Consider the following 25,154-nt stretch of genomic DNA (forward strand, 5'->3'; position numbering starts at 1 on the left):
TCACCATATCGATATAAAAAAGACATTTTTTATGAACATTCTCCTTTTCAAAAGATCCTTGATATTGTCTTGATATTGTTACTACTTTTGTTATCTAAGGGGTCGTCAAACAACAATTGCAGATGCCACAAGATAAGAATTGTACGTGATTTATTAAGAAAGGAACACAATCGTTTTGATTGAAAAGGATAAACCCCGATGTTTGTTGTTTGAGATCTCATGACCGCACAGACATAGTTAGAAATATCAGTGACATCGGTTCGACATCACATCAAACTGAATAAAATTAGAACCCAGTCCTACCTATGTTGCATTGAAAAATATTATTGGCAGCGATGGGATTCGAACCCACGCCTCCGAAGAGACTGGTGCCTAAAACCAGCGCCTTAGACCGCTCGGCCACGCTACCGACAGACTAAGTCTTAATAGTGCTAACACGAGTCTGTTAGTGTACGCTGTTACAGTCTACTTTGGATGAAATGGTTTGGCCTAAGGTTTACAATTTTACAAACTGAGATCCCAGTCTATATAAGTAAACCTACTGCAATTCATTACTCCTATATATGTGTCAAGGTACATAGTCTGATATCATTGATGCAAAATTTGATTAGTCTAGTAGTGTTGAAATGACAGAAGAGGTAAAAAAAAAACTGACGACTGAAAAGGAAACCAAATCTTTTTCAAGCGTTAAATTTACGTTATGTAGACCAATTTATTCAATGGTTAAACACTTATCTTTTAGATTGGTATACATACCACTTTCTTAATCGCAGGTGTGAAAGAGTGTAATATCTTTGATGGGCATAGAATGTATAGCTGAAAATTCACTTTAAGCGTCAACATCAGGTTTTATAATGACTTACTTTTTGTGCATTTGCTTTTCTGGAATTGAATCCCCATACTTTATAACTCGTGTGTCCGAGAAATAGGTTCAACGACATCGTGACTGTAAAAAAGGGATTGCCGAGAATGCAGTAGTCATTTACACGTGAGAAGTAGGATGTAGTACCTTAGTTCTCTTCTGGTTGTATTATTCTTCTTTACATACAGCTAAATGCAGATGTTCATCGGTAGGGGCTTATTGGATTACAAGATATCAAGGGTGTAATAAAACGTATTGCTTCGGTATAAAAAAATGTATGCAATGGAGAATGTTAGGTCACAATGATTTTGTTAGGATATAATTGAATTATCCCCTTACGATGAAACCACATACCAACTTCATGAGTTTAGGTTTGTTAGGTTTGAGGATACAGAGGGTGTAACGAACTAACATTCCATAGGTATTCGTTTTCAAGTGCGGTATTTATTACTTAGGAGAGAAACTGCCTTTAATCTCCAGTTGAATGGATCTAGATTGCAATGAAAGGGAGGGAGAGAGAGATTTAACTGTTGTAAAGGTATAACGTGGAAAATAAATGTTAAGGTAAGCTTTGAAAATTCCTGATTTTATCTTCACATTCCGTATGGGAACAATGAAAGAAAACGTGAGATCGATTAATATTTTTACGTATAAAGACATAGAGAGATGTGATAAAAGATTTAGCTCATAAGATCGAAGAATGGACATATCATATTTATTGTACTTGTCGTCTCATCCTGCAAATGAATAATGAGATAATGTATTGAATTCGGAAAAATAAAATTCAGTCAACGCGTAATACTCCATTCCTCTATCTGAAAGAATATTTTTTGTTTATTTTTCAAATGCATAAACACAGTAAGTATCTAATAATCGTCCGTATTAAGTTTGACCTTTATGGGTCAAATCATCACAGCAACAATCCAACGTACAGGTACAAATGACAATGTTGAAGGTTTCAATCTTTATAACATACATGAGAATGATTACGTGAGTAAGAAAAAAAATCATGGGTTATAGTGACAGTTATAGATCATACCACGTTACAAAAGAAAAAAGAAAACTAACCCATAGTGCTTGAAACGGAGCGCATTAATTCAAGATATAGAGTCTGTGTGAATCAAACAGAACTACCTTTATAAATGCCACTCTGGTATTCCACTCGGCCATATCCTTTAATTAACACATTTAAATCCTCGTAAGATCTAAACACGGCAGATGAGAAAGTAGAACGGTAACGAGTATGTATGACACAAGCAGTTTTAGTCACTCTCTGCAAACCTGTACAGAGGTAGCGTGGCCGAGCGGTCTAAGGCGCTGGTTTAAGGCACCAGTCTCTTCGGGGGCGTGGGTTCGAATCCCACCGCTGCCAAGTATTTTTATTAAACCAAATTTAGCTAAGCGACATTTAAAACTACCGTTGACCAATTCTCTTTGCCAGTCTCTTTTCAAGCAGGTAACTCAAGGCAAATCAATGAAGAAAATGATCAATACACTTTTACCTGTTTTATAACGAACAGTGCATCTTACACTGTACATGATTTCTAAAAGAACTGTTCAAGGATCTCTTTTGATAATGTTGAATATTCTGTCTCTATTTGTTACTAACTTTAGTTAAAATTTTCGCGGTATGAAATATAGGAAGAATAGTTTCACCAACTCTTTGTGGCTGTTACTCGTATTTCGCTTTAATGTAATCCAAACAGTGTTACATTAAGTCCTTTTACAGCATCTTTAAAACAAATGGTTTTCATGGGTTTGCGATAGATGAATTTAGTATTTTTCTGTACAAATCGAATTTACTGCATTGCGCCTGCGTCCTCTTGAAATTCTTGAACCTTGTAAGGATTTTAAATATCCCCAAAAGGGTGAATACTATTTCGCAAAGCTGTTATAATTATTCTCATGCTATAGCAATTTCATCTAAATTCACCAGTATGAATGCAAGACATAAAAACCACTCTGAACATTACCCTGTTAGCACGATATCGATGCAAACAACAATATTCTTTTAAATAACCATACATCTATTCAATGAAATTTACTCGTCTTGATATTTTTGTTAGAATATGTCTTAAATTAGAACCCAGTGATACCTAATGTTGCAATTTGTACCAGCCAATAAATAGTCCTACGTGTAACATAAATGTAGTATCAAAGATACTTTAGTAGTATTGTACGTTGAAAAATAGTATTGGCAGCGATGGGATTCGAACCCACGCCTCCGAAGAGACTGGTGCCTAAAACCAACGCCTTAGACCGCTCGGCCACGCTACCGACAGACTAACACGCTTATAGTACAATATCTTTGAGGGGTCCAGAATATATTGCTGAAAATTCACTTCAAGCGTCAAAATTAGGTTATAAGGTCCTACTTTGTGTGCATTTTCTTTTCTTTAGTTGCATCCCCATTCTAAATTACTCGTGTGTCCGAGAAATAGGCTCAGTGATATTGGGATTGTAAAGAATGGATGGCTGAGAATGTGATATTCATTTACCCGACCATAGCACTCTTCTGCTTGTATTACTCTTCTTTAGCTACACCTAAATGCAAATGTTCAACGGCAGAGGCCTATTAGATTACAAGATATCAAGGATGTAACAAAGTTGTAGCTATGAATTTGCAAGGGAGAATGTTATATCACGATGACCTAGTTATGATATAATTGAATCATCCCCTTACGTTGAAACCACATACCAGCTTCATGAATTTAGGTTTTCTAGGGCTGAATATATTGAGGGTGTAAGGAACTGATATTCCAAAGGTATTCGTTTTCAAGTGCGATATTTATTACTTAGGAGAGAAACTGCCTTTAATCTCCAATTGAATGGATTTAGATTGCAATGAAAGAGAGGGAGGGAGAGATTTAACTGTTGTAAAGGAATAACGTGGAAAATAAATGTTAAGGGAAGCTTTCAAAATTCCTTATTTTATCTCACATTCTGTATGAGAGCAATGAAAGAAACGTGAGATTTCTCCGACCGAAGAAAATCAATAAACGGGATGGATGAATTTAGTTTTCGGACAAAGACATAGAGAGATTTGAATAAGAGATTTAGCCCATAAGACGGAAGAATGGACACATCATATTGATTTTACATGTCTTCTCATCCTGTAAATCAACAACGCGATACAGTTTTGAATTCTTAAAAGACACAATTCAATCAAAGCGTGATACTTCAATTACTCTACCTGAAAAAGCATTTCTTTTCTTCAAATCTATAAACACAGTAAGGATATCAATATCGTCAGTATTCAGTTTGGCATTTAGGGGACAAATCATCACAGCGACTGTCCAACGTACATGTGCAAATGACAATCCTGAAGGTTCCATTGATCGTAACATACATGAAAATGATTACGTGAGGAAAAGAAAAAATGATTGGCTCTATTTGTAGTAATAGGTTATGCAACATTACAAAAAGGAAAAGGAAAATCAAAGCAGAGTGCTGGGAAGGAAGCGCATTAGGGAAAGATGTGTAGTCTGTGTAATGTTCAAGAGAAATACTCTTATAAATATCACTCTGGCATCCCACTCGACCCTATCCTTTAACTAGAACAGATATCTCTTCGTAACATATCGAAACACGGCAGATAAGAAAGTATAAAGGTAGCGAGTCGGTATAACACAATGAGCTTTAGTCACTCTCTACGAACCTGTAGAGAGGTAGCGTGGCCGAGCGGTCTAAGGCGCTGGTTTAAGGCACCAGTCTCTTCGGGGGCGTGGGTTCGAATCCCACCGCTGCCAAGTATTTTTATTAACAAAAATATAAAGTAAAATTTCAAAAAACCTGTTGTATTCACTGTGCCGGATTGTCTTTGTAAGCATGTAATTCAAGGTAAATCAATGCACAAAATCATCCATTAAGTGTTACCTACTTTACAAAGACCAAACAATTATAAAACTGTATATCTGTTTAACATAATATATTGAAGTCTTTTTTAAATTAAATACTCTCACTTTCTTTGTACGAACTTTAGATAAAATTAGCACCGTATAAAATAAAGAAGGATAATTTTCCCAACAATTTTTTAAAATAATAAAAAATTTAATTTTAAATTTGTAATTTACCTTTTGTGCGCATCAATGTCATCCAGACAGTGTTGCATTAACTTATTTTACCGCATCTTTACAACCACTCCAAACATTAATCTATCGTCACCATATCGATATAAAAAAGACATTTTTTATGAACATTCTCCTTTTCAAAAGATCCTTGATATTGTCTTGATATTGTTACTACTTTTGTTATCTAAGGGGTCGTCAAACAACAATTGCAGATGCCACAAGATAAGAATTGTACGTGATTTATTAAGAAAGGAACACAATCGTTTTGATTGAAAAGGATAAACCCCGATGTTTGTTGTTTGAGATCTCATGACCGCACAGACATAGTTAGAAATATCAGTGACATCGGTTCGACATCACATCAAACTGAATAAAATTAGAACCCAGTCCTACGTATGTTGCATTGAAAAATATTATTGGCAGCGATGTGATTCGAACCCACGCCTCCGAAGAGACTGGTGCCTAAAACCAGCGCCTTAGACCGCTCGGCCACGCTACCGACAGACTAAGTCTTAATAGTGCTAACACGAGTCTGTTAGTGTACGCTGTTACAGTCTACTTTGGATGAAATGGTTTGGCCTAAGGTTTACAATTTTACAAACTGAGATCCCAGTCTATATAAGTAAACCTACTGCAATTCATTACTCCTATATATGTGTCAAGGTACATAGTCTGATATCATTGATGCAAAATTTGATTAGTCTAGTAGTGTTGAAATGACAGAAGAGGTAAAAAAAAAACTGACGACTGAAATAGAAACCAAATCTTTTTCAAGCGTTAAATTTACGTTATGTAGACCAATTTATTCAATGGTTAAACACTTATCTTTTAGATTGGTATACATACCACTTTCTTAATCGCAGGTGTGAAAGAGTGTAATATCTTTGATGGGTATAGAATGTATAGCTGAAAATTCACTTTAAGCGTCAACATCAGGTTTTATAATGACTTACTTTTTGTGCATTTGCTTTTCTGGAATTGAATCCCCATACTTTATAACTCGTGTGTCCGAGAAATAGGTTCAACGACATCGTGACTGTAAAAAAGGGATTGCCGAGAATGCAGTAGTCATTTACACGTGAGAAGTAGGATGTAGTACCTTAGTTCTCTTCTGGTTGTATTATTCTTCTTTACATACAGCTAAATGCAGATGTTCATCGGTAGGGGCTTATTGGATTACAAGATATCAAGGGTGTAATAAAACGTATTGCTTCGGTATAAAAAAATGTATGCAATGGAGAATGTTAGGTCACAATGATTTTGTTAGGATATAATTGAATTATCCCCTTACGATGAAACCACATACCAACTTCATGAGTTTAGGTTTGTTAGGTTTGAGGATACAGAGGGTGTAACGAACTAACATTCCATAGGTATTCGTTTTCAAGTGCGGTATTTATTACTTAGGAGAGAAACTGCCTTTAATCTCCAGTTGAATGGATCTAGATTGCAATGAAAGGGAGGGAGAGAGAGATTTAACTGTTGTAAAGGTATAACGTGGAAAATAAATGTTAAGGTAAGCTTTGAAAATTCCTGATTTTATCTTCACATTCCGTATGGGAACAATGAAAGAAAACGTGAGATCGATTAATATTTTTACGTATAAAGACATAGAGAGATGTGATAAAAGATTTAGCTCATAAGATCGAAGAATGGACATATCATATTTATTGTACTTGTCGTCTCATCCTGCAAATGAATAATGAGATAATGTATTGAATTCGGAAAAATAAAATTCAGTCAACGCGTAATACTCCATTCCTCTATCTGAAAGAATATTTTTTGTTTATTTTTCAAATGCATAAACACAGTAAGTATCTAATAATCGTCCGTATTAAGTTTGACCTTTATGGGTCAAATCATCACAGCAACAATCCAACGTACAGGTACAAATGACAATGTTGAAGGTTTCAATCTTTATAACATACATGAGAATGATTACGTGAGTAAGAAAAAAAATCATGGGTTATAGTGACAGTTATAGATCATACCACGTTACAAAAGAAAAAAGAAAACTAAATCATAGTGCTTGAAACGGAGCGCATTAATTCAAGATATAGAGTCTGTGTGAATCAAACAGAACTACCTTTATAAATGCCACTCTGGTATTCCACTCGGCCATATCCTTTAATTAACACATTTAAATCCTCGTAAGATCTAAACACGGCAGATGAGAAAGTAGAACGGTAACGAGTATGTATGACACAAGCAGTTTTAGTCACTCTCTGCAAACCTGTACAGAGGTAGCGTGGCCGAGCGGTCTAAGGCGCTGGTTTAAGGCACCAGTCTCTTCGGGGGCGTGGGTTCGAATCCCACCGCTGCCAAGTATTTTTATTAAACCAAATTTAGCTAAGCGACATTTAAAACTACCGTTGACCAATTCTCTTTGCCAGTCTCTTTTCAAGCAGGTAACTCAAGGCAAATCAATGAAGAAAATGATCAATACACTTTTACCTGTTTTATAACGAACAGTGCATCTTACACTGTACATGATTTCTAAAAGAACTGTTCAAGGATCTCTTTTGATAATGTTGAATATTCTGTCTCTATTTGTTACTAACTTTAGTTAAAATTTTCGCGGTATGAAATATAGGAAGAATAGTTTCACCAACTCTTTGTGGCTGTTACTCGTATTTCGCTTTAATGTAATCCAAACAGTGTTACATTAAGTCCTTTTACAGCATCTTTAAAACAAATGGTTTTCATGGGTTTGCGATAGATGAATTTAGTATTTTTCTGTACAAATCGAATTTACTGCATTGCGCCTGCGTCCTCTTGAAATTCTTGAACCTTGTAAGGATTTTAAATATCCCCAAAAGGGTGAATACTATTTCGCAAAGCTGTTATAATTATTCTCATGCTATAGCAATTTCATCTAAATTCACCAGTATGAATGCAAGACATAAAAACCACTCTGAACATTACCCTGTTAGCACGATATCGATGCAAACAACAATATTCTTTTAAATAACCATACATCTATTCAATGAAATTTACTCGTCTTGATATTTTTGTTAGAATATGTCTTAAATTAGAACCCAGTGATACCTAATGTTGCAATTTGTACCAGCCAATAAATAGTCCTACGTGTAACATAAATGTAGTATCAGAGATACTTTAGTAGTATTGTACGTTGAAAAATAGTATTGGCAGCGATGGGATTCGAACCCACGCCTCCGAAGAGACTGGTGCCTAAAACCAGCGCCTTAGACCGCTCGGCCACGCTACCGACAGACTAACACGCTTATAGTACAATATCTTTGAGGGGTCCAGAATATATTGCTGAAAATTCACTTCAAGCGTCAAAATTAGGTTATAAGGTCCTACTTTGTGTGCAGTTTCTTTTCTTTAGTTGCATCCCCATTCTAAATTACTCGTGTGTCCGAGAAATAGGCTCAGTGATATTGGGATTGTAAAGAATGGATGGCTGAGAATGTGATATTCATTTACCCGACCATAGCACTCTTCTGCTTGTATTACTCTTCTTTAGCTACACCTAAATGCAAATGTTCAACGGCAGAGGCCTATTAGATTACAAGATATCAAGGATGTAACAAAGTTGTAGCTATGAATTTGCAAGGGAGAATGTTATATCACGATGACCTAGTTATGATATAATTGAATCATCCCCTTACGTTGAAACCACATACCAGCTTCATGAATTTAGGTTTTCTAGGGCTGAATATATTGAGGGTGTAAGGAACTGATATTCCAAAGGTATTCGTTTTCAAGTGCGATATTTATTACTTAGGAGAGAAACTGCCTTTAATCTCCAATTGAATGGATTTAGATTGCAATGAAAGAGAGGGAGGGAGAGATTTAACTGTTGCAAAGGAATAACGTGGAAAATAAATGTTAAGGGAAGCTTTCAAAATTCCTTATTTTATCTCACATTCCGTATGAGAGCAATGAAAGAAACGTGAGATTTCTCCGACCGAAGAAAATCAATAAACGGGATAGATGAATTTAGTTTTCGGACAAAGACATAGAGAGATTTGAATAAGAGATTTAGCCCATAAGACGGAAGAATGGACACATCATATTGATTTTACATGTCTTCTCATCCTGTAAATCAACAACGCGATACAGTTTTGAATTCTTAAAAGACACAATTCAATCAAAGCGTGATACTTCAATTACTCTACCTGAAAAAGCATTTCTTTTCTTCAAATCTATAAACACAGTAAGGATATCAATATCGTCAGTATTCAGTTTGGCATTTAGGGGACAAATCATCACAGCGACTGTCCAACGTACATGTGCAAATGACAATCCTGAAGGTTCCATTGATCGTAACATACATGAAAATGATTACGTGAGGAAAAGAAAAAATGATTGGCTCTATTTGTAGTAATAGGTTATGCAACATTACAAAAAGGAAAAGGAAAATCAAAGCAGAGTGCTGGGAAGGAAGCGCATTAGGGAAAGATGTGTAGTCTGTGTAATGTTCAAGAGAAATACTCTTATAAATATCACTCTGGCATCCCACTCGACCCTATCCTTTAACTAGAACAGATATCTCTTCGTAACATATCGAAACACGGCAGATAAGAAAGTATAAAGGTAGCGAGTCGGTATAACACAATGAGCTTTAGTCACTCTCTACGAACCTGTAGAGAGGTAGCGTGGCCGAGCGGTCTAAGGCGCTGGTTTAAGGCACCAGTCTCTTCGGGGGCGTGGGTTCGAATCCCACCGCTGCCAAGTATTTTTATTAACAAAAATATAAAGTAAAATTTCAAAAAACCTGTTGTATTCACTGTGCCGGATTGTCTTTGTAAGCATGTAATTCAAGGTAAATCAATGCACAAAATCATCCATTAAGTGTTACCTACTTTACAAAGACCAAACAATTATAAAACTGTATATCTGTTTAACATAATATATTGAAGTCTTTTTTAAATTAAATACTCTCACTTTCTTTGTACGAACTTTAGATAAAATTAGCACCGTATAAAATAAAGAAGGATAATTTTCCCAACAATTTTTTAAAATAATAAAAAATTTAATTTTAAATTTGTAATTTACCTTTCGTGCGCATCAATGTCATCCAGACAGTGTTGCATTAACTTATTTTACCGCATCTTTACAACCACTCCAAACATTAATCTATCGTCACCATATCGATAGAAAAAAGACATTTTTTATGAACATTCTCCTTTTCAAAAGATCCTTGATATTGTCTTGATATTGTTACTACTTTTGTTATCTAAGGGGTCGTCAAACAACAATTGCAGATGCCACAAGATAAGAATTGTACGTGATTTATTAAGAAAGGAACACAATCGTTTTGATTGAAAAGGATAAACCCCGATGTTTGTTGTTTGAGATCTCATGACCGCACAGACATAGTTAGAAATATCAGTGACATCGGTTCGACATCACATCAAACTGAATAAAATTAGAACCCAGTCCTACCTATGTTGCATTGAAAAATATTATTGGCAGCGATGGGATTCGAACCCACGCCTCCGAAGAGACTGGTGCCTAAAACCAGCGCCTTAGACCGCTCGGCCACGCTACCGACAGACTAAGTCTTAATAGTGCTAACACGAGTCTGTTAGTGTACGCTGTTACAGTCTACTTTGGATGAAATGGTTTGGCCTAAGGTTTACAATTTTACAAACTGAGATCCCAGTCTATATAAGTAAACCTACTGCAATTCATTACTCCTATATATGTGTCAAGGTACATAGTCTGATATCATTGATGCAAAATTTGATTAGTCTAGTAGTGTTGAAATGACAGAAGAGGTAAAAAAAAAACTGACGACTGAAATAGAAACCAAATCTTTTTCAAGCGTTAAATTTACGTTATGTAGACCAATTTATTCAATGGTTAAACACTTATCTTTTAGATTGGTATACATACCACTTTCTTAATCGCAGGTGTGAAAGAGTGTAATATCTTTGATGGGTATAGAATGTATAGCTGAAAATTCACTTTAAGCGTCAACATCAGGTTTTATAATGACTTACTTTTTGTGCATTTGCTTTTCTGGAATTGAATCCCCATACTTTATAACTCGTGTGTCCGAGAAATAGGTTCAACGACATCGTGACTGTAAAAAAGGGATTGCCGAGAATGCAGTAGTCATTTACACGTGAGAAGTAGGATGTAGTACCTTAGTTCTCTTCTGGTTGTATTATTCTTCTTTACATACAGCTAAATGCAGATGTTCATCGGTAGGGGCTTATTGGATTACAAGATATCAAGGGTGTAATAAAACGTATTGCTTCGGTATAAAAAAATGTATGCAATGGAGAATGTTAGGTCACAATGATTTTGTTAGGATATAATTGAATTATCCCCTTACGATGAAACCACATACCAACTTCATGAGTTTAGGTTTGTTAGGTTTGAGGATACAGAGGGTGTAACGAACTAACATTCCATAGGTATTCGTTTTCAAGTGCGGTATTTATTACTTAGGAGAGAAACTGCCTTTAATCTCCAGTTGAATGGATCTAGATTGCAATGAAAGGGAGGGAGAGAGAGATTTAACTGTTGTAAAGGTATAACGTGGAAAATAAATGTTAAGGTAAGCTTTGAAAATTCCTGATTTTATCTTCACATTCCGTATGGGAACAATGAAAGAAAACGTGAGATCGATTAATATTTTTACGTATAAAGACATAGAGAGATGTGATAAAAGATTTAGCTCATAAGATCGAAGAATGGACATATCATATTTATTGTACTTGTCGTCTCATCCTGCAAATGAATAATGAGATAATGTATTGAATTCGGAAAAATAAAATTCAGTCAACGCGTAATACTCCATTCCTCTATCTGAAAGAATATTTTTTGTTTATTTTTCAAATGCATAAACACAGTAAGTATCTAATAATCGTCCGTATTAAGTTTGACCTTTATGGGTCAAATCATCACAGCAACAATCCAACGTACAGGTACAAATGACAATGTTGAAGGTTTCAATCTTTATAACATACATGAGAATGATTACGTGAGTAAGAAAAAAAATCATGGGTTATAGTGACAGTTATAGATCATACCACGTTACAAAAGAAAAAAGAAAACTAACCCATAGTGCTTGAAACGGAGCGCATTAATTCAAGATATAGAGTCTGTGTGAATCAAACAGAACTACCTTTATAAATGCCACTCTGGTATTCCACTCGGCCATATCCTTTAATTAACACATTTAAATCCTCGTAAGATCTAAACACGGCAGATGAGAAAGTAGAACGGTAACGAGTATGTATGACACAAGCAGTTTTAGTCACTCTCTGCAAACCTGTACAGAGGTAGCTTGGCCGAGCGGTCTAAGGCGCTGGTTTAAGGCACCAGTCTCTTCGGGGGCGTGGGTTCGAATCCCACCGCTGCCAAGTATTTTTATTAAACCAAATTTAGCTAAGCGACATTTAAAACTACCGTTGACCAATTCTCTTTGCCAGTCTCTTTTCAAGCAGGTAACTCAAGGCAAATCAATGAAGAAAATGATCAATACACTTTTACCTGTTTTATAACGAACAGTGCATCTTACACTGTACATGATTTCTAAAAGAACTGTTCAAGGATCTCTTTTGATAATGTTGAATATTCTGTCTCTATTTGTTACTAACTTTAGTTAAAATTTTCGCGGTATGAAATATAGGAAGAATAGTTTCACCAACTCTTTGTGGCTGTTACTCGTATTTCGCTTTAATGTAATCCAAACAGTGTTACATTAAGTCCTTTTACAGCATCTTTAAAACAAATGGTTTTCATGGGTTTGCGATAGATGAATTTAGTATTTTTCTGTACAAATCGAATTTACTGCATTGCGCCTGCGTCCTCTTGAAATTCTTGAACCTTGTAAGGATTTTAAATATCCCCAAAAGGGTGAATACTATTTCGCAAAGCTGTTATAATTATTCTCATGCTATAGCAATTTCATCTAAATTCACCAGTATGAATGCAAGACATAAAAACCACTCTGAACATTACCCTGTTAGCACGATATCGATGCAAACAACAATATTCTTTTAAATAACCATACATCTATTCAATGAAATTTACTCGTCTTGATATTTTTGTTAGAATATGTGTTAAATTAGAACCCAGTGATACCTAATGTTGCAATTTGTACCAGCCAATAAATAGTCCTACGTGTAACATAAATGTAGTATCAAAGATACTTTAGTAGTATTGTACGTTGAAAAATAGTATTGGCAGCGATGGGATTCGAACCCACGCCTCCGAAGAGACTGGTGCCTAAAACCAACGCCTTAGACCGCTCGGCCACGCTACCGACAGACTAACACGCTTATAGTACAATATCTTTGAGGGGTCCAGAATATATTGCTGAAAATTCACTTCAAGCGTCAAAATTAGGTTATAAGGTCCTACTTTGTGTGCATTTTCTTTTCTTTAGTTGCATCCCCATTCTAAATTACTCGTGTGTCCGAGAAATAGGCTCAGTGATATTGGGATTGTAAAGAATGGATGGCTGAGAATGTGATATTCATTTACCCGACCATAGCACTCTTCTGCTTGTATTACTCTTCTTTAGCTACACCTAAATGCAAATGTTCAACGGCAGAGGCCTATTAGATTACAAGATATCAAGGATGTAACAAAGTTGTAGCTATGAATTTGCAAGCGAGAATGTTATATCACGATGACCTAGTTATGATATAATTGAATCATCCCCTTACGTTGAAACCACATACCAGCTTCATGAATTTAGGTTTTCTAGGGCTGAATATATTGAGGGTGTAAGGAACTGATATTCCAAAGGTATTCGTTTTCAAGTGCGATATTTATTACTTAGGAGAGAAACTGCCTTTAATCTCCAATTGAATGGATTTAGATTGCAATGAAAGAGAGGGAGGGAGAGATTTAACTGTTGTAAAGGAATAACGTGGAAAATAAATGTTAAGGGAAGCTTTCAAAATTCCTTATTTTATCTCACATTCTGTATGAGAGCAATGAAAGAAACGTGAGATTTCTCCGACCGAAGAAAATCAATAAACGGGATGGATGAATTTAGTTTTCGGACAAAGACATAGAGAGATTTGAATAAGAGATTTAGCCCATAAGACGGAAGAATGGACACATCATATTGATTTTACATGTCTTCTCATCCTGTAAATCAACAACGCGATACAGTTTTGAATTCTTAAAAGACACAATTCAATCAAAGCGTGATACTTCAATTACTCTACCTGAAAAAGCATTTCTTTTCTTCAAATCTATAAACACAGTAAGGATATCAATATCGTCAGTATTCAGTTTGGCATTTAGGGGACAAATCATCACAGCGACTGTCCAACGTACATGTGCAAATGACAATCCTGAAGGTTCCATTGATCGTAACATACATGAAAATGATTACGTGAGGAAAAGAAAAAATGATTGGCTCTATTTGTAGTAATAGGTTATGCAACATTACAAAAAGGAAAAGGAAAATCAAACCAGAGTGCTGGGAAGGAAGCGCATTAGGGAAAGATGTGTAGTCTGTGTAATGTTCAAGAGAAATACTCTTATAAATATCACTCTGGCATCCCACTCGACCCTATCCTTTAACTAGAACAGATATCTCTTCGTAACATATCGAAACACGGCAGATAAGAAAGTATAAAGGTAGCGAGTCGGTATAACACAATGAGCTTTAGTCACTCTCTACGAACCTGTAGAGAGGTAGCGTGGCCGAGCGGTCTAAGGCGCTGGTTTAAGGCACCAGTCTCTTCGGGGGCGTGGGTTCGAATCCCACCGCTGCCAAGTATTTTTATTAACAAAAATATAAAGTAAAATTTCAAAAAACCTGTTGTATTCACTGTGCCGGATTGTCTTTGTAAGCATGTAATTCAAGGTAAATCAATGCACAAAATCATCCATTAAGTGTTACCTACTTTACAAAGACCAAACAATTATAAAACTGTATATCTGTTTAACATAATATATTGAAGTCTTTTTTAAATTAAATACTCTCACTTTCTTTGTACGAACTTTAGATAAAATTAGCACCGTATAAAATAAAGAAGGATAATTTTCCCAACAATTTTTTAAAATAATAAAAAATTTAATTTTAAATTTGTAATTTACCTTTTGTGCGCATCAATGTCATCCAGACAGTGTTGCATTAACTTATTTTACCGCATCTTTACAACCACTCCAAACATTAATCTATCGTCACCATATCGATATAAAAAAGACATTTTTTATGAACATTCTCCTTTTCAAAAGATCCTTGATATTGTCTTGATATTGTTACTACTTTTGTTATCTAAGGGGTCGTCAAACAACAATTGCAGATGCCACAAGATAAGAATTGTACGTGATTTATTAAGAAAGGAACACAATCGTTTTGATTGAAAAGGATAAACCCCGATGTTTGTTGTTTGAGATCTCATGACCGCACAGACATAGTTAGAAATATCAGTGACATCGGTTCGACATCACATCAAACTGAATAAAATTAGAACCCAGTCCTACGTATGTTGCATTGAAAAATATTATTGGCAGCGATGGGATTCGAACCCACGCCTCCGAAGAGACTGGTGCCTAAAACCAGCGCCTTAGACCGCTCGGCCACGCTACCGACAGACTAAGTCTTAATAGTGCTAACACGAGTCTGTTAGTGTACGCTGTTACAGTCTACTTTGGATGAAATGGTTTGGCCTAAGGTTTACAATTTTACAAACTGAGATCCCAGTCTATATAAGTAAACCTACTGCAATTCATTACTCCTATATATGTGTCAAGGTACATAGTCTGATATCATTGATGCAAAATTTGATTAGTCTAGTAGTGTTGAAATGACAGAAGAGGTAAAAAAAAAAACTGACGACTGAAATAGAAACCAAATCTTTTTCAAGCGTTAAATTTACGTTATGTAGACCAATTTATTCAATGGTTAAACACTTATCTTTTAGATTGGTATACATACCACTTTCTTAATCGCAGGTGTGAAAGAGTGTAATATCTTTGATGGGTATAGAATGTATAGCTGAAAATTCACTTTAAGCGTCAACATCAGGTTTTATAATGACTTACTTTTTGTGCATTTGCTTTTCTGGAATTGAATCCCCATACTTTATAACTCGTGTGTCCGAGAAATAGGTTCAACGACATCGTGACTGTAAAAAAGGGATTGCCGAGAATGCAGTAGTCATTTACACGTGAGAAGTAGGATGTAGTACCTTAGTTCTCTTCTGGTTGTATTATTCTTCTTTACATACAGCTAAATGCAGATGTTCATCGGTAGGGGCTTATTGGATTACAAGATATCAAGGGTGTAATAAAACGTATTGCTTCGGTATAAAAAAATGTATGCAATGGAGAATGTTAGGTCACAATGATTTTGTTAGGATATAATTGAATTATCCCCTTACGATGAAACCACATACCAACTTCATGAGTTTAGGTTTGTTAGGTTTGAGGATACAGAGGGTGTAACGAACTAACATTCCATAGGTATTCGTTTTCAAGTGCGGTATTTATTACTTAGGAGAGAAACTGCCTTTAATCTCCAGTTGAATGGATCTAGATTGCAATGAAAGGGAGGGAGAGAGAGATTTAACTGTTGTAAAGGTATAACGTGGAAAATAAATGTTAAGGTAAGCTTTGAAAATTCCTGATTTTATCTTCACATTCCGTATGGGAACAATGAAAGAAAACGTGAGATCGATTAATATTTTTACGTATAAAGACATAGAGAGATGTGATAAAAGATTTAGCTCATAAGATCGAAGAATGGACATATCATATTTATTGTACTTGTCGTCTCATCCTGCAAATGAATAATGAGATAATGTATTGAATTCGGAAAAATAAAATTCAGTCAACGCGTAATACTCCATTCCTCTATCTGAAAGAATATTTTTTGTTTATTTTTCAAATGCATAAACACAGTAAGTATCTAATAATCGTCCGTATTAAGTTTGACCTTTATGGGTCAAATCATCACAGCAACAATCCAACGTACAGGTACAAATGACAATGTTGAAGGTTTCAATCTTTATAACATACATGAGAATGATTACGTGAGTAAGAAAAAAAATCATGGGTTATAGTGACAGTTATAGATCATACCACGTTACAAAAGAAAAAAGAAAACTAACCCATAGTGCTTGAAACGGAGCGCATTAATTCAAGATATAGAGTCTGTGTGAATCAAACAGAACTACCTTTATAAATGCCACTCTGGTATTCCACTCGGCCATATCCTTTAATTAACACATTTAAATCCTCGTAAGATCTAAACACGGCAGATGAGAAAGTAGAACGGTAACGAGTATGTATGACACAAGCAGTTTTAGTCACTCTCTGCAAACCTGTACAGAGGTAGCTTGGCCGAGCGGTCTAAGGCGCTGGTTTAAGGCACCAGTCTCTTCGGGGGCGTGGGTTCGAATCCCACCGCTGCCAAGTATTTTTATTAAACCAAATTTAGCTAAGCGACATTTAAAACTACCGTTGACCAATTCTCTTTGCCAGTCTCTTTTCAAGCAGGTAACTCAAGGCAAATCAATGAAGAAAATGATCAATACACTTTTACCTGTTTTATAACGAACAGTGCATCTTACACTGTACATGATTTCTAAAAGAACTGTTCAAGGATCTCTTTTGATAATGTTGAATATTCTGTCTCTATTTGTTACTAACTTTAGTTAAAATTTTCGCGGTATGAAATATAGGAAGAATAGTTTCACCAACTCTTTGTGGCTGTTACTCGTATTTCGCTTTAATGTAATCCAAACAGTGTTACATTAAGTCCTTTTACAGCATCTTTAAAACAAATGGTTTTCATGGGTTTGCGATAGATGAATTTAGTATTTTTCTGTACAAATCGAATTTACTGCATTGCGCCTGCGTCCTCTTGAAATTCTTGAACCTTGTAAGGATTTTAAATATCCCCAAAAGGGTGAATACTATTTCGCAAAGCTGTTATAATTATTCTCATGCTATAGCAATTTCATCTAAATTCACCAGTATGAATGCAAGACATAAAAACCACTCTGAACATTACCCTGTTAGCACGATATCGATGCAAACAACAATATTCTTTTAAATAACCATACATCTATTCAATGAAATTTACTCGTCTTGATATTTTTGTTAGAATATGTGTTAAATTAGAACCCAGTGATACCTAATGTTGCAATTTGTACCAGCCAATAAATAGTCCTACGTGTAACATAAATGTAGTATCAAAGATACTTTAGTAGTATTGTACGTTGAAAAATAGTATTGGCAGCGATGGGATTCGAACCCACGCCTCCGAAGAGACTGGTGCCTAAAACCAACGCCTTAGACCGCTCGGCCACGCTACCGACAGACTAACACGCTTATAGTACAATATCTTTGAGGGGTCCAGAATATATTGCTGAAAATTCACTTCAAGCGTCAAAATTAGGTTATAAGGTCCTACTTTGTGTGCATTTTCTTTTCTTTAGTTGCATCCCCATTCTAAATTACTCGTGTGTCCGAGAAATAGGCTCAGTGATATTGGGATTGTAAAGAATGGATGGCTGAGAATGTGATATTCATTTACCCGACCATAGCACTCTTCTGCTTGTATTACTCTTCTTTAGCTACACCTAAATGCAAATGTTCAACGGCAGAGGCCTATTAGATTACAAGATATCAAGGATGTAACAAAGTTGTAGCTATGAATTTGCAAGCGAGAATGTTATATCACGATGACCTAGTTATGATATAATTGAATCATCCCCTTACGTTGAAACCACATACCAGCTTCATGAATTTAGGTTTTCTAGGGCTGAATATATTGAGGGTGTAAGGAACTGATATTCCAAAGGTATTCGTTTTCAAGTGCGATATTTATTACTTAGGAGAGAAACTGCCTTTAATCTCCAATTGAATGGATTTAGATTGCAATGAAAGAGAGGGAGGGAGAGATTTAACTGTTGTAAAGGAATAACGTGGAAAATAAATGTTAAGGGAAGCTTTCAAAATTCCTTATTTTATCTCACATTCTGTATGAGAGCAATGAAAGAAACGTGAGATTTCTCCGACCGAAGAAAATCAATAAACGGGATGGATGAATTTAGTTTTCGGACAAAGACATAGAGAGATTTGAATAAGAGATTTAGCCCATAAGACGGAAGAATGGACACATCATATTGATTTTACATGTCTTCTCATCCTGTAAATCAACAACGCGATACAGTTTTGAATTCTTAAAAGACACAATTCAATCAAAGCGTGATACTTCAATTACTCTACCTGAAAAAGCATTTCTTTTCTTCAAATCTATAAACACAGTAAGGATATCAATATCGTCAGTATTCAGTTTGGCATTTAGGGGACAAATCATCACAGCGACTGTCCAACGTACATGTGCAAATGACAATCCTGAAGGTTCCATTGATCGTAACATACATGAAAATGATTACGTGAGGAAAAGAAAAAATGATTGGCTCTATTTGTAGTAATAGGTTATGCAACATTACAAAAAGGAAAAGGAAAATCAAAGCAGAGTGCTGGGAAGGAAGCGCATTAGGGAAAGATGTGTAGTCTGTGTAATGTTCAAGAGAAATACTCTTATAAATATCACTCTGGCATCCCACTCGACCCTATCCTTTAACTAGAACAGATATCTCTTCGTAACATATCGAAACACGGCAGATAAGAAAGTATAAAGGTAGCGAGTCGGTATAACACAATGAGCTTTAGTCACTCTCTACGAACCTGTAGAGAGGTAGCGTGGCCGAGCGGTCTAAGGCGCTGGTTTAAGGCACCAGTCTCTTCGGGGGCGTGGGTTCGAATCCCACCGCTGCCAAGTATTTTTATTAACAAAAATATAAAGTAAAATTTCAAAAAACCTGTTGTATTCACTGTGCCGGATTGTCTTTGTAAGCATGTAATTCAAGGTAAATCAATGCACAAAATCATCCATTAAGTGTTACCTACTTTACAAAGACCAAACAATTATAAAACTGTATATCTGTTTAACATAATATATTGAAGTCTTTTTTAAATTAAATACTCTCACTTTCTTTGTACGAACTTTAGATAAAATTAGCACCGTATAAAATAAAGAAGGATAATTTTCCCAACAATTTTTTAAAATAATAAAAAATTTAATTTTAAATTTGTAATTTACCTTTTGTGCGCATCAATGTCATCCAGACAGTGTTGCATTAACTTATTTTACCGCATCTTTACAACCACTCCAAACATTAATCTATCGTCACCATATCGATATAAAAAAGACATTTTTTATGAACATTCTCCTTTTCAAAAGATCCTTGATATTGTCTTGATATTGTTACTACTTTTGTTATCTAAGGGGTCGTCAAACAACAATTGCAGATGCCACAAGATAAGAATTGTACGTGATTTATTAAGAAAGGAACACAATCGTTTTGATTGAAAAGGATAAACCCCGATGTTTGTTGTTTGAGATCTCATGACCGCACAGACATAGTTAGAAATATCAGTGACATCGGTTCGACATCACATCAAACTGAATAAAATTAGAACCCAGTCCTACGTATGTTGCATTGAAAAATATTATTGGCAGCGATGTGATTCGAACCCACGCCTCCGAAGAGACTGGTGCCTAAAACCAGCGCCTTAGACCGCTCGGCCACGCTACCGACAGACTAAGTCTTAATAGTGCTAACACGAGTCTGTTAGTGTACGCTGTTACAGTCTACTTTGGATGAAATGGTTTGGCCTAAGGTTTACAATTTTACAAACTGAGATCCCAGTCTATATAAGTAAACCTACTGCAATTCATTACTCCTATATATGTGTCAAGGTACATAGTCTGATATCATTGATGCAAAATTTGATTAGTCTAGTAGTGTTGAAATGACAGAAGAGGTAAAAAAAAAACTGACGACTGAAATAGAAACCAAATCTTTTTCAAGCGTTAAATTTACGTTATGTAGACGAATTTATTCAATGGTTAAACACTTATCTTTTAGATTGGTATACATACCACTTTCTTAATCGCAGGTGTGAAAGAGTGTAATATCTTTGATGGGTATAGAATGTATAGCTGAAAATTCACTTTAAGCGTCAACATCAGGTTTTATAATGACTTACTTTTTGTGCATTTGCTTTTCTGGAATTGAATCCCCATACTTTATAACTCGTGTGTCCGAGAAATAGGTTCAACGACATCGTGACTGTAAAAAAGGGATTGCCGAGAATGCAGTAGTCATTTACACGTGAGAAGTAGGATGTAGTACCTTAGTTCTCTTCTGGTTGTATTATTCTTCTTTACATACAGCTAAATGCAGATGTTCATCGGTAGGGGCTTATTGGATTACAAGATATCAAGGGTGTAATAAAACGTATTGCTTCGGTATAAAAAAATGTATGCAATGGAGAATGTTAGGTCACAATGATTTTGTTAGGATATAATTGAATTATCCCCTTACGATGAAACCACATACCAACTTCATGAGTTTAGGTTTGTTAGGTTTGAGGATACAGAGGGTGTAACGAACTAACATTCCATAGGTATTCGTTTTCAAGTGCGGTATTTATTACTTAGGAGAGAAACTGCCTTTAATCTCCAGTTGAATGGATCTAGATTGCAATGAAAGGGAGGGAGAGAGAGATTTAACTGTTGTAAAGGTATAACGTGGAAAATAAATGTTAAGGTAAGCTTTGAAAATTCCTGATTTTATCTTCACATTCCGTATGGGAACAATGAAAGAAAACGTGAGATCGATTAATATTTTTACGTATAAAGACATAGAGAGATGTGATAAAAGATTTAGCTCATAAGATCGAAGAATGGACATATCATATTTATTGTACTTGTCGTCTCATCCTGCAAATGAATAATGAGATAATGTATTGAATTCGGAAAAATAAAATTCAGTCAACGCGTAATACTCCATTCCTCTATCTGAAAGAATATTTTTTGTTTATTTTTCAAATGCATAAACACAGTAAGTATCTAATAATCGTCCGTATTAAGTTTGACCTTTATGGGTCAAATCATCACAGCAACAATCCAACGTACAGGTACAAATGACAATGTTGAAGGTTTCAATCTTTATAACATACATGAGAATGATTACGTGAGTAAGAAAAAAAATCATGGGTTATAGTGACAGTTATAGATCATACCACGTTACAAAAGAAAAAAGAAAACTAACCCATAGTGCTTGAAACGGAGCGCATTAATTCAAGATATAGAGTCTGTGTGAATCAAACAGAACTACCTTTATAAATGCCACTCTGGTATTCCACTCGGCCATATCCTTTAATTAACACATTTAAATCCTCGTAAGATCTAAACACGGCAGATGAGAAAGTAGAACGGTAACGAGTATGTATGACACAAGCAGTTTTAGTCACTCTCTGCAAACCTGTACAGAGGTAGCTTGGCCGAGCGGTCTAAGGCGCTGGTTTAAGGCACCAGTCTCTTCGGGGGCGTGGGTTCGAATCCCACCGCTGCCAAGTATTTTTATTAAACCAAATTTAGCTAAGCGACATTTAAAACTACCGTTGACCAATTCTCTTTGCCAGTCTCTTTTCAAGCAGGTAACTCAAGGCAAATCAATGAAGAAAATGATCAATACACTTTTACCTGTTTTATAACGAACAGTGCATCTTACACTGTACATGATTTCTAAAAGAACTGTTCAAGGATCTCTTTTGATAATGTTGAATATTCTGTCTCTATTTGTTACTAACTTTAGTTAAAATTTTCGCGGTATGAAATATAGGAAGAATAGTTTCACCAACTCTTTGTGGCTGTTACTCGTATTTCGCTTTAATGTAATCCAAACAGTGTTACATTAAGTCCTTTTACAGCATCTTTAAAACAAATGGTTTTCATGGGTTTGCGATAGATGAATTTAGTATTTTTCTGTACAAATCGAATTTACTGCATTGCGCCTGCGTCCTCTTGAAATTCTTGAACCTTGTAAGGATTTTAAATATCCCCAAAAGGGTGAATACTATTTCGCAAAGCTGTTATAATTATTCTCATGCTATAGCAATTTCATCTAAATTCACCAGTATGAATGCAAGACATAAAAACCACTCTGAACATTACCCTGTTAGCACGATATCGATGCAAACAACAATATTCTTTTAAATAACCATACATCTATTCAATGAAATTTACTCGTCTTGATATTTTTGTTAGAATATGTGTTAAATTAGAACCCAGTGATACCTAATGTTGCAATTTGTACCAGCCAATAAATAGTCCTACGTGTAACATAAATGTAGTATCAAAGATACTTTAGTAGTATTGTACGTTGAAAAATAGTATTGGCAGCGATGGGATTCGAACCCACGCCTCCGAAGAGACTGGTGCCTAAAACCAACGCCTTAGACCGCTCGGCCACGCTACCGACAGACTAACACGCTTATAGTACAATATCTTTGAGGGGTCCAGAATATATTGCTGAAAATTCACTTCAAGCGTCAAAATTAGGTTATAAGGTCCTACTTTGTGTGCATTTTCTTTTCTTTAGTTGCATCCCCATTCTAAATTACTCGTGTGTCCGAGAAATAGGCTCAGTGATATTGGGATTGTAAAGAATGGATGGCTGAGAATGTGATATTCATTTACCCGACCATAGCACTCTTCTGCTTGTATTACTCTTCTTTAGCTACACCTAAATGCAAATGTTCAACGGCAGAGGCCTATTAGATTACAAGATATCAAGGATGTAACAAAGTTGTAGCTATGAATTTGCAAGGGAGAATGTTATATCACGATGACCTAGTTATGATATAATTGAATCATCCCCTTACGTTGAAACCACATACCAGCTTCATGAATTTAGGTTTTCTAGGGCTGAATATATTGAGGGTGTAAGGAACTGATATTCCAAAGGTATTCGTTTTCAAGTGCGATATTTATTACTTAGGAGAGAAACTGCCTTTAATCTCCAATTGAATGGATTTAGATTGCAATGAAAGAGAGGGAGGGAGAGATTTAACTGTTGTAAAGGAATAACGTGGAAAATAAATGTTAAGGGAAGCTTTCAAAATTCCTTATTTTATCTCACATTCTGTATGAGAGCAATGAAAGAAACGTGAGATTTCTCCGACCGAAGAAAATCAATAAACGGGATGGATGAATTTAGTTTTCGGACAAAGACATAGAGAGATTTGAATAAGAGATTTAGCCCATAAGACGGAAGAATGGACACATCATATTGATTTTACATGTCTTCTCATCCTGTAAATCAACAACGCGATACAGTTTTGAATTCTTAAAAGACACAATTCAATCAAAGCGTGATACTTCAATTACTCTACCTGAAAAAGCATTTCTTTTCTTCAAATCTATAAACACAGTAAGGATATCAATATCGTCAGTATTCAGTTTGGCATTTAGGGGACAAATCATCACAGCGACTGTCCAACGTACATGTGCAAATGACAATCCTGAAGGTTCCATTGATCGTAACATACATGAAAATGATTACGTGAGGAAAAGAAAAAATGATTGGCTCTATTTGTAGTAATAGGTTATGCAACATTACAAAAAGGAAAAGGAAAATCAAACCAGAGTGCTGGGAAGGAAGCGCATTAGGGAAAGATGTGTAGTCTGTGTAATGTTCAAGAGAAATACTCTTATAAATATCACTCTGGCATCCCACTCGACCCTATCCTTTAACTAGAACAGATATCTCTTCGTAACATATCGAAACACGGCAGATAAGAAAGTATAAAGGTAGCGAGTCGGTATAACACAATGAGCTTTAGTCACTCTCTACGAACCTGTAGAGAGGTAGCGTGGCCGAGCGGTCTAAGGCGCTGGTTTAAGGCACCAGTCTCTTCGGGGGCGTGGGTTCGAATCCCACCGCTGCCAAGTATTTTTATTAACAAAAATATAAAGTAAAATTTCAAAAAACCTGTTGTATTCACTGTGCCGGATTGTCTTTGTAAGCATGTAATTCAAGGTAAATCAATGCACAAAATCATCCATTAAGTGTTACCTACTTTACAAAGACCAAACAATTATAAAACTGTATATCTGTTTAACATAATATATTGAAGTCTTTTTTAAATTAAATACTCTCACTTTCTTTGTACGAACTTTAGATAAAATTAGCACCGTATAAAATAAAGAAGGATAATTTTCCCAACAATTTTTTAAAATAATAAAAAATTTAATTTTAAATTTGTAATTTACCTTTTGTGCGCATCAATGTCATCCAGACAGTGTTGCATTAACTTATTTTACCGCATCTTTACAACCACTCCAAACATTAATCTATCGTCACCATATCGATATAAAAAAGACATTTTTTATGAACATTCTC

At 35.4% G+C, this 25,154-nt stretch overlaps 20 non-coding genes across 20 annotated transcripts; 10 read left to right on the forward strand and 10 right to left on the reverse strand.

Moving 5' to 3' along the window:
- Positions 1-327: 327 nt before the first annotated feature.
- Trnal-uag (transfer RNA leucine (anticodon UAG)) lies at positions 328-409 on the reverse strand. The gene has a single exon. It is a non-coding gene; the product is annotated as a tRNA-Leu (tRNA).
- Positions 410-2,152: 1,743 nt separating this feature from the next.
- Trnal-aag (transfer RNA leucine (anticodon AAG)) lies at positions 2,153-2,234 on the forward strand. The gene has a single exon. It is a non-coding gene; the product is annotated as a tRNA-Leu (tRNA).
- An 823-nt stretch (positions 2,235-3,057) lies between these two features.
- On the reverse strand, positions 3,058-3,139 carry Trnal-uag (transfer RNA leucine (anticodon UAG)). The gene has a single exon. It is a non-coding gene; the product is annotated as a tRNA-Leu (tRNA).
- A 1,390-nt stretch (positions 3,140-4,529) lies between these two features.
- On the forward strand, positions 4,530-4,611 carry Trnal-aag (transfer RNA leucine (anticodon AAG)). The gene has a single exon. It is a non-coding gene; the product is annotated as a tRNA-Leu (tRNA).
- Positions 4,612-5,349: 738 nt separating this feature from the next.
- On the reverse strand, positions 5,350-5,431 carry Trnal-uag (transfer RNA leucine (anticodon UAG)). Its single transcript has one exon. It is a non-coding gene; the product is annotated as a tRNA-Leu (tRNA).
- Positions 5,432-7,174: 1,743 nt separating this feature from the next.
- Positions 7,175-7,256, forward strand: Trnal-aag (transfer RNA leucine (anticodon AAG)). Its single transcript has one exon. It is a non-coding gene; the product is annotated as a tRNA-Leu (tRNA).
- An 823-nt stretch (positions 7,257-8,079) lies between these two features.
- Trnal-uag (transfer RNA leucine (anticodon UAG)) lies at positions 8,080-8,161 on the reverse strand. The gene has a single exon. It is a non-coding gene; the product is annotated as a tRNA-Leu (tRNA).
- A 1,390-nt stretch (positions 8,162-9,551) lies between these two features.
- Trnal-aag (transfer RNA leucine (anticodon AAG)) lies at positions 9,552-9,633 on the forward strand. Its single transcript has one exon. It is a non-coding gene; the product is annotated as a tRNA-Leu (tRNA).
- A 738-nt stretch (positions 9,634-10,371) lies between these two features.
- Trnal-uag (transfer RNA leucine (anticodon UAG)) lies at positions 10,372-10,453 on the reverse strand. The gene has a single exon. It is a non-coding gene; the product is annotated as a tRNA-Leu (tRNA).
- A 1,743-nt stretch (positions 10,454-12,196) lies between these two features.
- On the forward strand, positions 12,197-12,278 carry Trnal-aag (transfer RNA leucine (anticodon AAG)). The gene has a single exon. It is a non-coding gene; the product is annotated as a tRNA-Leu (tRNA).
- Positions 12,279-13,101: 823 nt separating this feature from the next.
- Trnal-uag (transfer RNA leucine (anticodon UAG)) lies at positions 13,102-13,183 on the reverse strand. The gene has a single exon. It is a non-coding gene; the product is annotated as a tRNA-Leu (tRNA).
- Positions 13,184-14,573: 1,390 nt separating this feature from the next.
- Trnal-aag (transfer RNA leucine (anticodon AAG)) lies at positions 14,574-14,655 on the forward strand. The gene has a single exon. It is a non-coding gene; the product is annotated as a tRNA-Leu (tRNA).
- Positions 14,656-15,393: 738 nt separating this feature from the next.
- Positions 15,394-15,475, reverse strand: Trnal-uag (transfer RNA leucine (anticodon UAG)). Its single transcript has one exon. It is a non-coding gene; the product is annotated as a tRNA-Leu (tRNA).
- A 1,744-nt stretch (positions 15,476-17,219) lies between these two features.
- Trnal-aag (transfer RNA leucine (anticodon AAG)) lies at positions 17,220-17,301 on the forward strand. Its single transcript has one exon. It is a non-coding gene; the product is annotated as a tRNA-Leu (tRNA).
- An 823-nt stretch (positions 17,302-18,124) lies between these two features.
- Trnal-uag (transfer RNA leucine (anticodon UAG)) lies at positions 18,125-18,206 on the reverse strand. Its single transcript has one exon. It is a non-coding gene; the product is annotated as a tRNA-Leu (tRNA).
- A 1,390-nt stretch (positions 18,207-19,596) lies between these two features.
- On the forward strand, positions 19,597-19,678 carry Trnal-aag (transfer RNA leucine (anticodon AAG)). The gene has a single exon. It is a non-coding gene; the product is annotated as a tRNA-Leu (tRNA).
- Positions 19,679-20,416: 738 nt separating this feature from the next.
- On the reverse strand, positions 20,417-20,498 carry Trnal-uag (transfer RNA leucine (anticodon UAG)). The gene has a single exon. It is a non-coding gene; the product is annotated as a tRNA-Leu (tRNA).
- Positions 20,499-22,241: 1,743 nt separating this feature from the next.
- Trnal-aag (transfer RNA leucine (anticodon AAG)) lies at positions 22,242-22,323 on the forward strand. Its single transcript has one exon. It is a non-coding gene; the product is annotated as a tRNA-Leu (tRNA).
- Positions 22,324-23,146: 823 nt separating this feature from the next.
- Trnal-uag (transfer RNA leucine (anticodon UAG)) lies at positions 23,147-23,228 on the reverse strand. The gene has a single exon. It is a non-coding gene; the product is annotated as a tRNA-Leu (tRNA).
- A 1,390-nt stretch (positions 23,229-24,618) lies between these two features.
- Positions 24,619-24,700, forward strand: Trnal-aag (transfer RNA leucine (anticodon AAG)). The gene has a single exon. It is a non-coding gene; the product is annotated as a tRNA-Leu (tRNA).
- Positions 24,701-25,154: the final 454 nt, after the last annotated feature.

Source organism: Sinohyriopsis cumingii, chromosome 9 (genome assembly GCF_028554795.1).
Source record: "Sinohyriopsis cumingii isolate HCF-2022 chromosome 9, ASM2855479v2, whole genome shotgun sequence".
Taxonomy (NCBI): domain Eukaryota; kingdom Metazoa; phylum Mollusca; class Bivalvia; order Unionida; family Unionidae; genus Sinohyriopsis; species Sinohyriopsis cumingii.